Source organism: Narcine bancroftii, chromosome 9 (genome assembly GCF_036971445.1).
Source record: "Narcine bancroftii isolate sNarBan1 chromosome 9, sNarBan1.hap1, whole genome shotgun sequence".
Classification (NCBI taxonomy): Eukaryota; Metazoa; Chordata; class Chondrichthyes; order Torpediniformes; family Narcinidae; genus Narcine; species Narcine bancroftii.
The window spans coordinates 60030414-60047699 of NC_091477.1; the positions used below are offsets into that span (position 1 = coordinate 60030414).

At 45.2% G+C, this 17286-nt stretch overlaps 1 protein-coding gene across 4 annotated transcripts in view; it reads left to right on the forward strand.

Annotated features, from left to right (window-relative positions):
• The window catches only part of LOC138743690 (A-type potassium channel modulatory protein KCNIP1-like), a 160922-nt gene that overhangs the window by 12304 nt on the left and 131332 nt on the right, over positions 1-17286 (forward strand). The gene's annotated exons all lie outside the window — the stretch shown is intronic.

Genomic DNA, 17286 nt, shown 5'->3' on the forward strand with positions numbered 1-17286 from the left:
GACATTGTATAAGATTTTTCTTGAAAATTTTAAATAAGGTTTAAAAAAAAAAGAAAGAAAAACCTCTCAGAAAAGATGGCTCCATTGAGAAGACTAACAGGAAAAAACATTGAATGGGAGTGGAATCATGAGCATGAAAAGTAATGGAGGGAACTAAAGAAACTGGTCACAGAGGAACCAGTTCTAAGATTTTACGACCCAGCAAGACCCATCAAGGTATCATCAGACGCATCACATAGTGGGTTCGGTGCAGTTCATCTGCAAAAATATGATGACTGGCAACCCATTGCGTATGTATCACGCTCAATGACAGACGTGGAGACGTGATACGCTCAAATTGAAAAGGAACTGCTCAGCATCACATGCCTGTGACAGATTTCATCAGTTTGCGTCAGGACAAGCAATCAATGTAGAGACTGACCATAAGCCCTTGATTGTATTGTTCCAAAAGCCATTAAATGAATGTCCATTTAGATTGCAAAGAATGATGATTAGGCTGCAACGCTATACACTGAATGTGGCATACACTCCGGGTAAGCTAACGTACACAGCAGACACATTGTCTAGAGCTGTTGACATGAGAAAGCCCGCAAACACCAAAATGGATGAAGATGTGAATGCCTTCGTGGACATTATCACAAGTGCACTGCCCATATCAGATGCAAAAATGGAGCTCATAAAGTCAGAGACAAACAAAGATGAAACACTGAGAAAAATATTCTTGGATGGATGGCCCAATATGAAGCAGTTTCATATTGACTCTGACGTTTCAGAGTACTGGAACTGCAGGGCAGAACTATCAGTGGTTGAAGACATCACCTTCAAAGGAAGAAAAATCCTTATCCCAAAGAGTCTGAGAAAAGAGATGCTAAAACTATTCCATGGAGGACATCTCAAAATTGAAGTGTTAGAAAAGAGCATGAGAGGTGATGTACTGGCCAAGAATCAACAATGATATAACAAATGAAGTGTCAACATGTACAATATGCTGGAAATATCAAGCAAGCAATCCTGCAGAACCACTAAAGCCACACCCAGCACCACACAGACTTTACCAGAAGGTAGGCGCTGACCTATTCGAATGTCAAGGGAAGGACTATCTTATAATCAGACATTAATCCCTGTATCCAGAGGGGTGTAGACAGAACACCACCACTGCAGATGCTGTAATAACAGGTGTGAAAGCCATATTATCCAGACATGGCGTGGCAAGCGAGGTCTTCACAGACAATGGACCCCAGTTTTTCAATTTAAAGTTCCAACAGTTTGCCCAAGAGTGGGACTTTGTACACATCACGTCAAGTCCTCGTTTACCACAGTCTAATAGAATAGTGGAACAAGGCAAAGACAGTGGAACGGACTTCAACCAGAGCATGCTAGTATACTGCACAATGCCGCTTGAGTGTGGTATATCACCAGCACAACTCCTATGGGAAGTAGGCTAAGATCAAACTTACCCATTCAGGAGAACCTCCTAAAAACAAAAGAGGAGGAGAAGGTGAGGAAATTCAAAGAGCAACAGAAAGAAAAGCAAAAGTATTACTTTGACAGCGGAACAGAAAACCTACCGGAACGCTACTCTGGTGACCAAGTAAGGATAAAAGACAAAACAAACTTATGGACTCAGAAGGAAACTGTTCTTAGTGAAGTCCAACCAAGATCATACACCATTCAGACAGATGAAGGTGCAGTTCTGTGAAGAAATCGTCGAGACCTTCAAATGGGACCAGCCACAGTAGATGGAAAGACGGATACTGTTGAAAAACAGATACTGTTGAACAACCTGAATACACATCTGAGAAGACATCATCTGAAGCAACAACTCAGATTTAAAGACAATCAATCATCAAGACACGTGAGTCCTCCTCAGAGACTCATTGAGCAAATTTAAAGACTCCTGTTCTAGAATGGAGTACTGCTATCTTCTTTGCTCTTCAAGTTTTAGTGATGTAAATGTGATCACACAAAACAAGTTTTAAAAATGTTAACAATGTTGATAATAATGAAAATGTAAATTCTTGGTGTTTAATGTTAAAATTGCAGAGTTATACAAAGAAAACATGTTAGTTAAAAGTAGCTAATTTTATTTTAAGAAATGGAGATATAATGATAGTGATCGTGATGGCAATGCAACTTCTTCTTTGGCTTGGCTTCGCGGACGAAGATTAAAGGAAGGGTAATGTCCACGTCAGCTGCAGGCTCGTTTGTGGCTGACAAGTCCAATGCGGGACAGGCAGACACGGTTGCAGCGGTTGCAAGGGAAAATTGGTTGGTTGGGGTTGGGTGTTGGGTTTTTCCTCCTTTGTCTTTTGTCAGTGAGGTGGGCTCTGCAGTCTTCTTCAAAGGAGGTTGCTGCCCGCCGAACTGTGAGGCGCCAAGATGCATGGTTTGAGGTGATATCAGCCCACTGGCGGTGGTCAATGTGGCAGGCACCAAGAGATTTCTTTAGGCAGTCCTTGTACCTCTTCTTTGGTGCACCTCTGTCTCGGTGGCCAGTGGAGAGCTCGCCATATAACACGATCTTTGGAAAGCGATGGTCCTCCATTCTGGAGATGTGACCTACCCAGCGCAGTTGGATCTTCAGCAGCGTGGATTCTATGCTGTCGGCCTCTGCCATCTCGAGTACTTCGATGTTGGTGATGAAGTCACTCCAATGAATGTTGAGGATGGAGCAGATACAACGCTGGTGGAAGCGTTCTAGGAGCCGTAGGTGATGCCAGTAGAGGACCCATGATTTGGAGCCGAACAGGAGTGTGGGTATGACAACGGCTCTGTATACGCTAATCTTTGTGAGGTTTTTCAGTTGGTTGCTTTTCCAGACTCTTTTGTGTAGTCTTCCAAAGGCGCTATTTGCCTTGGCGAGTCTGTTGTCTATCTCGTTGTCGATCCTTGCATCTGATGAAATGGTGCAGCTGGTTGACCGTTTTGAGTTTTGTGTGCCCGATGGAGATGTGGGGGGGCTGGTAGTCATGGTGGGGAGCTGGCTGATGGAGGACCTCAGTTTTCTTCAGGCTGACTTCCAGGCCAAACATTTTGGCAGTTTCCGCAAAACAGGACGTCAAGCGCTGAAGAGCTGGCTCTGAATGGGCAACTAAAGCGGCATCGTCGGCAAAGAGTAGTTCATGGACAAGTGTCTTGGTGTGAGCTTGCAGGCGCCTCAGATTGAAGAGACTGCCATCCGTGCGGTACCGGATGTTTGATTACTGTTTGATTAGACTTGACTGCCAGCAATGTATCTGTAATGGAGATTTGAAGCCTCTTGGCCTGCCTCATGGTGGTGTTTACAACAACTTTAATGCAAAGAACCGTTTCTTTTATCCATGGTTGTTTAAGAACTCACACATATGATTACAAGAGGAAACAACTATCACATCTATAAGGCAGGAGGAGGGCAGATGGTCAGGAGAGGGAAAGGGAACAGGCAGGCAGTGCATAGAACCCCTATGGCCATTCCCCTTAATAACAAGTATACTATCTTGGATACTGTTGAGGGAGAGCAGGGTGGAAAACCTATCAGGCACAAGCCATGGAGATCAGGTCTTTGGCATGGAGTTTGGTCCTGTGGCAAAGAAGAGAGGTGAGCTGTAGTGATCGGGTATTCCATAAGGGGGAGGGTGTCGGTGTCCATGTCGGGACCAATGACGTGGGTCGGAAAGGTGAGGAGGTTCTGCAAGGTGAGTTCAGAGAGTTTGGCGCTAGGTTGAAGGACAGGGCCTCCAGAGTTGTGATCTAGGGTTACTGTTAGAAATAGGAGGGTAATGCAGCTTAATGCATGGCTAGAGACATGATGCAGGAGGGAGGGCTTCATGTTTCTGGATCATTGGGCTCTCTTCCTGGGAAGATGGGACCTGTTCTGATGGGACAGTTTGCATCAGAACTGGAGGGAACTAACATCTTTGCAGGAAAGTTTTGCTCGTGCTGATCCAGTGGGTTTAAACTAGATTTGCAGGAGGAGGGGAACCAGTGTGTCAGAGCATATAGAGGTGTGGAGGAGGGAAAAGATCTTGTGAAAATTAATTAGAAGTCAACGGGTAGTATCTGGTGAAAAATTTCAAAAGTGCATTTATTTCAATGCAAGGAGAATTGTAGGAAAGCAGATGAGCTTAGAGTGTGGATTGGCATGTGGAATTATGACATTGTGGCCATCAATGGCATTGCTTGTCAGGAAAAATATCACAGCTGTGCTTGGGCAGAAAAGACCAGGGCTCGTCTACTGAGGCTATATGGTGGAGCTGAGGAATGGGAAATGTATGACCACACTCATAGGGACTGCCCAATAGTCAACAAAAATTGGAGGAGGAAATGTGTAGAGAGATATCAGGCAGCTGCAGGAGCATTAGGTTGTGATTGTAGGGGATTTTAATTTTTCACGTATTACTATAAAAGGGCTGGATGGCTTGGAGTTTGTCAAACGTCTTCAGGAAAGTTTTCTAAATTAATGTATAGAGGTACTAATGAGAGAGTACAATACTGGACCTCTTTTTAGGGAATGAGATTGGACAATATGTGTCAGGGAACATTTTGGGTCCAGTGATAATAATTTAAATTTAGACATACACTGTACATCATGGTAACAGGATATCTTGGCCCATGAGTCCGTGCTGCCCATTACACCCAATTAACCTACATCCCTGGTATGTTTCAAAAGATGGGAAGAAATTGGAGACCTTGGGTAAAACCCAAGGTGAAACAGGGAGAACATACAAACTCCTTACAGACAGCGCCTGATTTGTACTCCGGTCCCGGTTGCTGGTGCTGTAACAGTGTTGCACTAACCATACCACCATTAGTTTCAAGTTAATTATGGAGAAGGATAGGTCTGGGCCCCTGGTTGAGATTCAAAATTGGTGAAAGGCTAATTTTGAGGAAATGAGAAAAGATTTAGAATGCGTTGATTGGGATAAGTTGTTTTCAGGCAAGAATGAGTGAGGTAAGAGGAGGATATTCAAAGGTGAAATTTTGAGAGTACAGAGTCTGTCAGGATTAAAGGAAAGGTTAACTGGCATAGGGAACCTGGTACTTCGAGGGATACTGGGGATCTGGTTCGGAAGAAGAGAGAGGTGTATAACAGTTATAGGCAACATAGAGCAAATGGGGTACCTGAGGTAAATCTCAAGAAAGAAGTCAGGAAGCCGAAAAAAGACATGATGTTGCTTTGGTGGACAATGTGAAGGAATATCCTAATGATTTCTACAGGTGTAATAAGAGCAAAATTGGTCCCCTTGAAGATCAGAGAGATTGGCTTTGTATGGAACCAAAAGAGATGGGGAGATCTTAAATGTTTTTTCATCAATATTTGGTCAGGAAACAGGCAAAGAGTTGTGGGAAATGAGGAAAACAAGCAGAAAGGTCATGGAACCAATACAGATTAAAGAAGAGAAAGGGCTTGCTTTCTGAAAGCAAATAAGGGTGGATAAATCCCCAGGGCTTGACAAGATATTCCCTCAGACCCTGAGGGAGGCTAGTGTAGAAATTGCAGGGGTTCAGCCAGAAATATTTAAATGTCCTTAGCCATGGATGTGGTGCTGGAGGACTGGAGGGTAGCTCACACTGTTTCATTGTTTAAAAAAGGCTCCAAAAGTGACCCTGGAATGTATGTTACATTCTAAATGTAGTCTTATGTGACAATAATGGAACCTTTACCTTTACCGTTACTACTGGTGTTTCCTCTGTTGCTGTTCAGACTGGATCTTCTGCATTTGTTTGTTCCTTCAGTGTCTCTTGCATTTTCAGTAGGGTTTTTCAATTCCTTCTCAGTATTTGACCATCTGTTCTAACAGTGTAAGATATTGGATTAACTTTCTCCAGCCTTTTGTCCCAAGTGTTGGAATCTGTGAGTCTCACTGTGTTGTGTTGTGCCAGTGGCCCTGAGCTTTGTGACGACTTGTCATAGTTTGTTTTTTTTTTGTCTCCATTGCAGATGTTTTTGTTTCTGTTCGACATCTTGGTTCTTGTTTGGGTCTGCAGAGTAGGGAAGTGTGGTGCGTAGTTTACGTCCCATCAGAAGCTCAGCGGGTGACGTGTCATGTTCAAGTAGTGAAGTTATGTAACTCAGTAGAGATAGATACGGATCAGAGCCACTGTCTAGTGCTTTCTTGAACAACTGTTTAACTATAGCCACTTTCAGGTGCATCCTCCGCCTTGAGGGCGGCTGCAGGAGTGGATCCCAGTCTGAAGGTTCACCGAAAAGGCTGCTACAGCCCACCTGAAAGGGCCTGTTTTTCCAGAGGTGCCTCGTAGCTCCTCCGCATCTGAAGGATGCGGGATGACTGGTGCCACCTGTCATAAATATGTGGCATAGCAATGGTGGTCTTCCCTACCCATAATCCCCCATGCAGGTGGAACCGCTCTGTGTTTTCCACACAGTTCCAGCTGTTTATGGGTAGGGAAGACTGCCATTACTATGCTGCATTTTGAGCAGCAGAGAGGCGGCCCTGATGCAAGATCACCCACCCCGACGTCTGCTGCCGGCCACCCCCCGCCCCGACGTCTGCTGCCGGCCCCAACGTCTGCTGTCAGCCGCCCCCCGCCCTGACATCTGCTGCCGGCTGCTGCCTGCCCCAACATCTGCTACCGGCCGCCCACTGCCCGACAGCTGCCCCCGCCCCACTGCCCGACAGCCCCACTCACCTCTAGGATATCTTTCATTCAGATTCTTAATGACCTGTAGAACTGTGTCCTTTTCTGTTTCAGCTGCGATCTGCTTGGATTTCAAGTCAGATACAGGAAAGGATTCAGTGATCAGGTTCATGAGGAGATTCACATCTGTCTCTGTGGAACTTTCATTGTGTGCTTCACTCTGCGTCATTGTCCTGGATAACACATCAGCTAACAAGATAGCTTTCCCTGGTGTGTACACCCTCTTCACTAGGCTTAAGTTTTCACATGCTTTCTCACCTCATTATCAATAATCCCAACACAATTTGATCACAGATCATTGAATCTTGCAGTGATCCAAAATTGCATGCTCTTGCTTTTAATTTCATTCCGATAAAAAGTATCAAAGCTCTCTCCCTGCAGCTGCATATGCAAATTAAACACATACCTCTTGAACATTTCATTTTTCTTTGGTGAACAGTGACAAACTCGCCCTGGTCTTCTACCTCAGCGAAAGCAAATATATCAAAAGTTCTCATGTTTGAGGTCGCACCACATTAAGTAGAAGTGCAATCTTCTGTGCATCAGGTTTCCTGTTGAGTCTAATAGCTTGCAGGTACAGCGTGGATCTTTGAACAACCTTTACTTGTAGTCTATGTTTCCAGTCCAATTTGCAGGATCAGTAGCCTTTACACTCTTCTTAACTCTGCTGATAACGTATGTGACGGGTCCAGATGACCCCAAAACCCAGCAGCAATAGAAATTCACCAAGACAAATGGTTACTTAAACAAAAATTACTTTTAATTATCTTCTAACATAAAGCAAGATCAATCTTTAATTTATTACTATTAACTTCTAATTCTAAGCACATGTGTATGTAATGTGTATAAGTTCAGAAAAGTTCTTTGATTCACAGTCCAATCTCATTTCTCTCTCCTCCAAGTTCACTGATATCAGGCAATTTTTATGCTGTGCACAGAATTTAACATTTATGAATCTTCACCAGGCTTTGGTGCTTAAAAGGTAAATAGTTACCACTCAGGAAGGTTCTTGTTGGTTTTCAGAGAGATTTTTTTGCTCTTTGTACACCAATCAGCCACTTCAGTGTCTTGCCGAAGAAACTTGCCCCATCAGGGTTTTCCAGTTGATAACCTCTTTCTTTCAGGTCACTATAGAGTTCCTTTTCTGTTCCCTTATACAGCCAGCCATCTCCTTTTGTATGGACCACAAGGGCTTTGAATAGGCTGAACTAAGAACTCACAACCCGCTTCAAAATGGGGTCAGAGGAAAACCTGTTTGCCTCTCTCTGCTTGCAAAACCACATGACTTTCCTAGAACAGCAAGCTGCATTCAGACTGTGGCACCGGACCCAATCTTCTGAATTCGTTTATCTGTTGTTTTCCAAAACAATAATCCATGACTCCACAGCATGTCCAAATAACACCTACTTGTGAAGTCCTTCAGCAAAGCAGTTTCCATTATCTTTACAAAGGCACTGGAATCTGGACTGTCTGGCTTGAGCAGAGTTCTGGCATTTTAAATGTAATCTGTATTTGTGTTTGTTTGTGATCTACACTTAAAAAAAACCCCACAATTTATCTCCTTTAAAACATATCTATATACAATATTCTTCTTTTCTTTCTTTGGCTTGGCTTCGCGGACGAAGATTTATGGAGGGGGTAAAAAGTCCACGTAAGCTGCAGGCTCGTTTGTGGCTGACAAGTCCGATGCGGGACAGGCAGACACGGTTGCAGCGGTTGCAGGGGAAAATTGGTTGGTTGGGGTTGGGTGTTGGGTTTTTCCTCCTTTGCCTTTTGTCAGTGAGGTGGGCTCTGCGGTCTTCTTCAAAGGAGGTTGCTGCCCGCCAAACTGTGAGGCGCCAAGATGCACGGTTTGAGGCGTTATCAGCCCACTGGCGGTGGTCAATGTGGCAGGCACCAAGAGATTTCTTTAGGCAGTCCTTGTACCTTTTCTTTGGTGCACCTCTGACACGGTGGCCAGTGGAGAGCTCGCCATATAACACGATCTTGGGAAGGCGATGGTCCTCCATTCTGGAGACGTGACCCATCCAGCGTAGCTGGATTTTCAGCAGCGTGGACTCGATGCTGTCGACCTCTGCCATCTCGAGTACTTCGACGTTAGGGATGAAAGCGCTCCAATGGATGTTGAGGATGGAGCGGAGACAACGCTGGTGGAAGCGTTCTAGGAGCCGTAGGTGGTGCCGGTAGAGGACCCATGATTCGGAGCCGAACAGGAGAGTTATGTAAAATATAACATAATCCGTCAAACAACCGATACACACTATACTTTATTAGCTAAAGAACTCACTCAGGACTGTGTGGAGGCATCCATCTTGAATTTAACTGAAGCTGAAACAAATTAGTCTCTGACTGTCTAGTGGTCAGGAGGATCACTAGCACACTATACTTAATTTCACACTTCTGTTGTTTAACAAAGGCTCCAAAAGCAAGCCTGGAAATTATAGATCGGAGAACCTGATGTCAGTAGTAGATAAATTGTTGGAACCAATGTTTAACCAATCTTATAGAGTTTTCAAGGAGGTTACCAGGAAAGTTGACAAAGGAAAGGCTGTGGATGTTGTCGGCATGATCCTACAAGGTCCCACATGGGAAGTTAGTCAGGAAGATTTAGATGTTAGGTATTCATGGTGAAATAGGCAACTGGATTTGACAATGGCTGGACAGGAGAAGGCAGAGAGTAGTGGTAGATGATGCTTCTCAGACTGGAGGCCTGTGATTAGTGGTGTGCCTCAGAGATTGGTTGTGGGACCATTGTTTGTTATCTACATTGATGATCTGGATGATAATGTGGTAAATTAGATCAGCAAGTTTTCAGATGACACTAAGATTGGAGGCATTGTGGACAGCGAGGAAGATTTTCAAAGCTTGTAGAGGGATCTGGACCACCTGGAAAAATGGGCTGATGAATGGCAGATGGAATTTAATGTAGACAAGTGTGAGGTGTTGCATTTTGGAAGAATAAACCAAGAAAGGACGTACATGGTAAATGGTCGGGCACTGAGGAGTGGGGTAGAACAGAGGAATCTGGGAATACAGTTCATAATTCCATGAAAGTAGTGTCACATGGGATAGAGTTGTAAAGAGAGCTTTTGACATATTAGCATTCATATTGAGGACAGGAGCTGGGATGTTTCGGTAAAGTTGATTGACATTGGTGAGGCCAAATTTGAAGTTTTGTGTGCAGTTTTGGCCACCAAAACACAGGAAAGATGTCAATAAGATAGAAAAAGTGCAGAAAAGATTTACTAGGATGTTGCCCGGACTTCAGGAAATGAGTTACAGGGAAAGGTTAAACAGATTAAGGCTTTATTCTCTGGAGTGTAGAAGAATGAGGGGAAATTTGATAGAGGGTTTTTAAAAGTGTGGCGGGGGGGGGAGGAGTGGTAGGAAGGTTGGCGTAGTGGTTAGTGCAATAGCTTTACAGCTCTGTCAATTGGAACCGGGGATTGAATCCCACACTGTCTGTAAGGATGTGAGAATGGTTTCGTTCAGGATGGAGTTGTGGAGTAGACTTGATGGGTGGAATGGCCTGCTTCTATTCCTTTATCTTGTGATCTTCTGAATTTCTACGTTCTCCCTGTGTCTGTGTGGGTTTTCCCCCAGGGCTCCGGTTTTCTCCCACCATTTAAAAATGTACCAGGGTATAGGTAAATCAGGTGTAATTGGGCAGCATGGGCATATGGACTGAATTGGCGTGTTACTGTGCTGTATGTAAGTTTAAAATTTTAAATTATGAGAGAGATGGGCAGAGTAAATGTTGATAGCTTTTTCCACTGAGGGTAGGTGAGATAGAAACCAGAGGACATGGGTTAAAAGAGAAAGGGGAAACATTCAAGGAGAACGTGAGGGAGGGTGGTGGGAGGAAGCAGAGAAGCTTCAGAGACTTAAGCCCATTTCACACTTGCAAGTGATGCCAGGAATTAACTGCCAATCGGCCTTTAAAATGCCTAGTGTGAAAGCAAAATCAGTTCAGATGACGTTATCTCACGCCGGTGATTGACGGCCTCGAACCCTAGTACAGACCTCGGCATCTACAGATGCCTGCATTTCAATCAGGCAAGTATGAAACGGGTAATTGCATTGTGGGATTGAAATTACCCAAGTTTTTTGCGTGAGTGCAGGAACTTAAAGGAACAAAAAGATTAAAATGAAAGTATAAACTTTGCCATGGGAAAGTCACAGCAGGAGAGAGAGGAAATAAATAGGAATAAATAGTGACAGCAGGTAATTTTTAAACAGCGTGGGAAAGTTGGTAGCACTATAGCACACAATTTATAAAGACTGTGGTTTTCCCTATGCAGTCTTTATAAAGCCATGCAGCAGAGAAACCCTTCCACAAATGCTCCATGCATCCAGCCAGCCATATAGCCCTTTCTCTGCCACATGGAATTCTGGGAGGGTAGGTCCACCATCACTTTATCCCATGGTGTTTGTAAATTGTACGTAATAGTGCTACCAACTTTCCCACACTATATAAATTGTGCTCTATAGTGCTGCCAATTTACATCCTGTTTAAAAATTATCTGCTATTGCTATTTATTATTAGCGCTTCCATATGGTCCCTTATAAAGGTTTGTGTAGGTTGGCACAACAACAGGGGTTGAAGGGCTCATACTTTGCTGTACATAAAGCTTAATTATGTTATAATTAGGCATGATTAATTTTGTTCAAATACAAGATCAGGATTTAAGGCAGATCCACCATTGCTCAATGCGTCATGATGTCACAATGTAACAATATTAATATTTGGGGAGAACTTATGAGATTTAGAGTAGGTCACATACACACATTTTAAAACAGATCTTATTTGAAAGACTGAAGAATTCACATTGCAGGATTTCTGGATGTAAGCATCTTTCACAAGTAGGTGTTAATTGAATGGACTTCATAAAACGCTTGACCATTGTCTTGCTGGAGTCATGCTGTCTATCAGTACCCTTTTGCAAAGTGCTCATAGAAAGGTCACTCCTGGATTGTTTCCCTCAGATAACAACAGATGGGGAAGAAGGAAGAACTCCTGTTTGCTCTCTTTGGAGTTTCAGTTAGAAAAAAGAGAGAGAGTTGAGTTAACAGCTCAGTCAGTCAGTGTGTGGGACACTGACAAGTAACTGAAAAGTGCAATCCAGGGAAAACTGTTTGAAACTGATGAAAGGAAGTTCCAGAGCACCAGATGGCTGGAAGTGCTATCTGTCTGATGTTTCTCTTGAAATAGAGGAAGGAATGGAACTCTGGTAGCTTGAAGAAAGAGGTTACCATCTAGAAGACCCTGACTGGGAAAGTTTCATCAGCAAGACCCTGAGGTGACTAATGGTGGTACCTCAGTTGTGGAAATCCTGGAGTAACAAATCTCTCTCTCTCTCTCTCTCTCTCTCTCTCTCTGCAAACCCTACAAGAACCTTCCTGAGTGGTAAACATTTACCTTTCAAGCAACAAGCCTGGTGAACTTTATACATTTTAAATTCTGAGCACAGTATTGTGATTACCTGCAACCAGAGAACTTGGAAGAAGGAGAAGTGAGATTGAACTGTGAACCAAAGAACTTTTCTTGAATTTACACACACATTACATGCACGTGCACTTAGAATTAGAAGGGGGTTAATTTGGGTTAGTTAAGTATAGAGTTAAGTTAACATTTGATTCTATTTTCATGTTTGAAGTTGATTAAAAATAACTTTTGTTTTGAAAGCCACTTGTCTTGGTGAATGTCTGTTGCTGCTGGGTTTTGGGGTCCTTTGGGCTCGTAACAACAGGTAGAAGGTATCCCTGGGGATGGCTCCTTGCAAGTGTGAAAATGTTCAGTGTCCCAGTTAGGAGTGGTCAAGTGTGAAAAGCCAAACCCCCATTCCTATCCCAGGACACTAAACGGCCAATTTAGTGGTCATGCAAATGTGAAAGGGGCTTTAGATAAATTAGGAAAATTGGCAAAGTAATAGCAAATTAAATACAATATTGGAAAGTTTATGGTCATGCATTTTGGTTGAAGGAATAAAAGGATCAACTATTATTTGGATGTGGAGAAAATTCAAAATTCAGAGGTGCATAGGGACTTATGAGTCCTCATGCAGGATACCCTAAAGGTTGAGTCACTGGTGAGGAAGGGGAAATCAAATTTGGCATTAACATCTAGGGGAATAGAATATAAGAGCAGGGATGTGAGGTTGAGGGTACAGTTTTGAACTCTTATTTAAGAAAGGATGTGCTGGCGTTGGAGAGGGTTCAGAGTTGATTTACAAGAAGGATTCCTGGATTAGCATATGAGGAACATTTGATAGCTCTTGGACTGTACTCCTTGGAGTTCAGAAGAATGAGGGGGTGCTCATAGAAGTGTTTCGAATGTTGAAAGTCCTAGACAGAGTAAATGTGGCAAAGTATTTTTGCAATGGTAGGGGAGTCATGGACAAGAAGTCACAACTTCAGAATTGTAGGGCACCCATGCAAAGGAATTTCTTTCGCCAGAGAGTTTTGAAACTTTGGAATTTGCTGCCATGGTGTTGTTCGGGTTCGTGTGGGTCTCACAGGTTAAGAACCAGACCAAAGTGCAGGTACAAAGCACACGTTTATTTCATGGATGGAATTGAGATAACAAGGTCGATATGTCAAGTAAACTTCTACACATACACAATACGCAGGGGGTAAATATACATTTTTGAATGACGAGGGGGAAACTGACAGAAACTGGGTAAGTTACAAGGGCATACACATTCAACAATCAGATCAAGGTGATATTCCGTGGGCCCACCCCTTGACTGGTACGGACATGGCTTTGCTACCTAGCCTTGAGACTCACCCCAACCCAGTGTTGAAGGTAATACATGCCACGAGGAGTCCAAAGAGGCAGAACAAAGGGGCACATGGTCCTTTATAGTTCTGGGGACAAAACTGGGGGGGCCAATCACTCGGGGCAGGCTGGGCCCCGTTGGCTGTTGTGGCTAATGGCTTGAAGCCAAGTTCAGGGGTTCATCAGGGATCAGTCAAGGTCATTCACCTGGGCCAATTGGGTGACGGTCAGGGCCTGGACTGCAGCACCTGGTGATTTAGGTGGGCCAATCACAAGGGTCATCTTGATGCCTTGGGGTGAGTCTTTGACCTTGACTGGCAGATAGTGCATCCTCCGAACAGGAGCGCAGCAGCGCACTTGGTGGTGGACGCTGCCTCTCCATTACACATGGGTGGCTGTGGAAGCTGTCGCTGGGTGTATTTAAGACAGAGATTTCTATGTATCTGAATAGTCAGGGTATCAAAGGAGAGGGGGGGGCTAAATTGGAGAATGGATCAGCTCATGATGGAATGGTGGAGTGGACTCGATGGCCTGAATAGCCTACTGCTGCTCTGATATCTTAAGGTCTCTTATGGTCTAAAGCTCTGAACAGATGCCTACAGGCACATCACGACCCTGTTGGCTGCCAGTCACCATCAATTAAAGACCTGCAGTACAGTGGGGAGGGAGGGGGAAGGGGGTGGAAAATTGAATTCAGGAACTGGGTGATTAATCTAAATCTAGATGGTGTTAGAAACAGAAGTACCTTCACAGAAATTGCTCGAGACAAAAATTGAGAACAAAGAACATTTATTATACAACAATGCAAAGTTGGGTGCTTCCCCTTACCCTGGGAATACACACATATACTGGGGCTCACCCAACTTTTATACAGTTGATTTCAGTATAGGAATACCCTCCCCCTTACATTCTTCTGCCTCCTGGATGGGTTTGGCATTAGGCAATCCTGTCTGCCTACATGCTGTTTCTGTGAACTTGGAGGACCAAGGGGTATCCTGTCGGTGTCCCATCATGTCATTATCCTCATTGTCCTTACAAACCTGCCTTTGTTCTAATTCACACCTTCCCGACCCTCAGGGCTACAACCTCTGCAGAACTTGCTAATCTTCTTTGGCTTGGCTTCGCGGACGAAGATTTATGGAGGGGGTAAAAAGTCCACGTCAGCTGCAGGCTCGTTTGTGGCTGACAAGTCCGATGCGGGACAGGCAGACACGATTGCAGCGGTTGCAGGGGAAAATTGGTTGGTTGGGGTTGGGTGTTGGGTTTTTCCTCCTTTGCCTTTTGTCAGTGAGGTGGGCTCTGCGGTCTTCTTCAAAGGAGGTTGCTGCCCGCCAAACTGTGAGACGCCAAGATGCACGGTTTGAGGCGTTATCAGCCCACTGGCGGTGGTCAATGTGGCAGGCACCAAGAGATTTCTTTAGGCAGTCCTTGTACCTTTTCTTTGGTGCACCTCTGTCACGGTGGCCAGTGGAGAGCTCGCCATATAACACGATCTTGGGAAGGCGATGGTCCTCCATTCTGGGGACGTGACCCATCCAGCGCAGCTGGATCTTCAGCAGCATGGACTCGATGCTGTCGACCTCTGCCATCTCGAGTACTTCGACGTTAGGGGTGTAAGCGCTCCAATGGATGTTGAGGATGGAGCGGAGACAACGCTGGTGGAAGCGTTCTAGGAGCCGTAGGTGGTGCCGGTATTGGACCCATGATTCGGAGCCGAACGGGAGTGTGGGTATGACAACGGCTCTGTATACGCTTATCTTTGTGAGGTTTTTCAGTTGGTTGTTTTTCCAGACTCTTTTGTGTAGTCTTCCAAAGGCGCTATTTGCCTTGGCGAGTCTGTTGTCTATCTCATTGTCGATCCTTGCATCTGATGAAATGGTGCAGCCGAGATAGGTAAACTGTTTGACCGTTTTGAGTTTTGTGTGCCCGATGGAGATGTGGGGGGGCTGGTAGTCATGGTGGGGAGCTGGCTGATGGAGGACCTCAGTTTTCTTCAGGCTGACTTCCAGGACAAACATTTTGGCAGTTTCCGCAAAGCAGGACATCAAGCGCTGAAGAGCTGGCTCTGAATGGGCAACTAAAGCGGCATCATCTGCAAAGAGTAGTTCACGGACAAGTTTCTCTTGTGTCTTGGTGTGAGATTGCAGGCGCCTCAGATTGAAGAGACTGCCATCCGTGCGGTACCGGACGTAAACAGCGTCTTCATTGTTGGGGTCTTTCATGGCTTGGTTCAGCATCATGCTGAAGAAGATTGAAAAGAGGGTTGGTGCGAGAACACAGCCTTGCTTCACGCCATTGTTAATGGAGAAGGGTTCAGAGAGCTCATTGCTGTATCTGACCCGACCTTGTTGGTTTTCGTGCAGTTGGATAATCATGTTGAGGAACTTTGGGGGACATCCGATGCGCTCTAGTATTTGCCAAAGCCCTTTCCTGCTCACGGTGTCGAAGGCTTTGGTGAGGTCAACAAAGGTGATGTAGAGTCCTTTGTTTTGTTCTCTGCACTTTTCTTGGAGCTGTCTGAGGGCAAAGACCATGTCAGTGGTTCCACTGTTTGCGCGAAAGCCGCACTGTGATTCTGGGAGAATATTCTCGGCGACACTAGGTATTATTCTATTTAGTAGAATCCTAGCGAAGATTTTGCCTGCAATGGAGAGCAACGTGATTCCCCTGTAGTTTGAGCAGTCTGATTTCTCGCCTTTGTTTTTGTACAGGGTGATGATGGTGGCATCACGAAGATCCTGAGGCAGTTTACCTTGGTCCCAACAAAGCTTGAAAAACTCATGCAGTTTGGCATGCAGAGTTTTGCCACCAGCCTTCCAGACTTCTGGGGGGATTCCATCCATACCTGCTGCTTTGCCACTTTTCAGTTGTTCGATTGCCTTATATGTCTCATCCAGGGTGGGAACCTCATCCAGCTCTAGCCTTAGGGGCTGTTGAGGGAGCTGGAGCAGGGCGGAATCTTGGACTGAGCGATTGGCACTGAAAAGAGATTGGAAGTGTTCTGACCATCGGTTGAGGATGGAGATCTTGTCGCTGAGGAGGACTTTGCCGTCTGAGCTGCGCAGCGGGCTTTGGACTTGGGGTGAGGGGCCGTACACAGCCTTTAGAGCCTCGTAGAAACCCCTGAAGTCGCCAATGTCCGCGCTGAGCTGTGTTCGTTTGGCGAGGCTAGTCCACCACTCATTTTGGATCTCCCGGAGTTTGCGCTGAAGATGGCTGCATGCGCGACGGAAGGCTTGTTTCTTCTCTGGACAGGACGGCTTTGTAAGGTGAGCCTGGTGGGCAGCTCGCTTCTTTGCCAGCAGCTCCTGGATTTCCTGGCTGTTTTCGTCAAACCAGTCCTTGTTTTTCCTGGAGGACAAGCCCAGTACCTCTTCAGTGGATTGCAGTATGGTAGTCTTCAACTGATCTCAGAGGGTTTCAGGGGACGGGTCCGTGAGGCGGGTTGCATCGTCGAGCTTTGCTTTGAGGTTTGCCTGGAAGTTTCCTCTCGCTTCGTCTGACTGCAGGTTTCCAACATTGAACCTCTTTCTGGGGGCTTTATTGTTCCTGGGCTTTGGCTTGAAGTGAAGGTTGAGCTTGCAGCGAACCAGCCGGTGGTCAGTGTGGCATTCCGCGCTAGGCATGACCCTGGTGTGGAGCACATCTTGTTTGTCACTTTCTTGCACCAGGATGTAGTCCAGGAGGTGCCAGTGTTTGGATCGGGATTGCATCCAGGTGGTCTTAAGGCTGTCCCTCTGCTGAAAAAGGGTGTTTGTAATGACAAGTCGCTGTTCTGCGCAGAGCTCCAACAGGAGGCGCCCATTGTCGTTGCACTTGCCGACGCCATGCTTGCCCAGGATTCCTGGCCAGGTTTCTGAGTCTTTGCC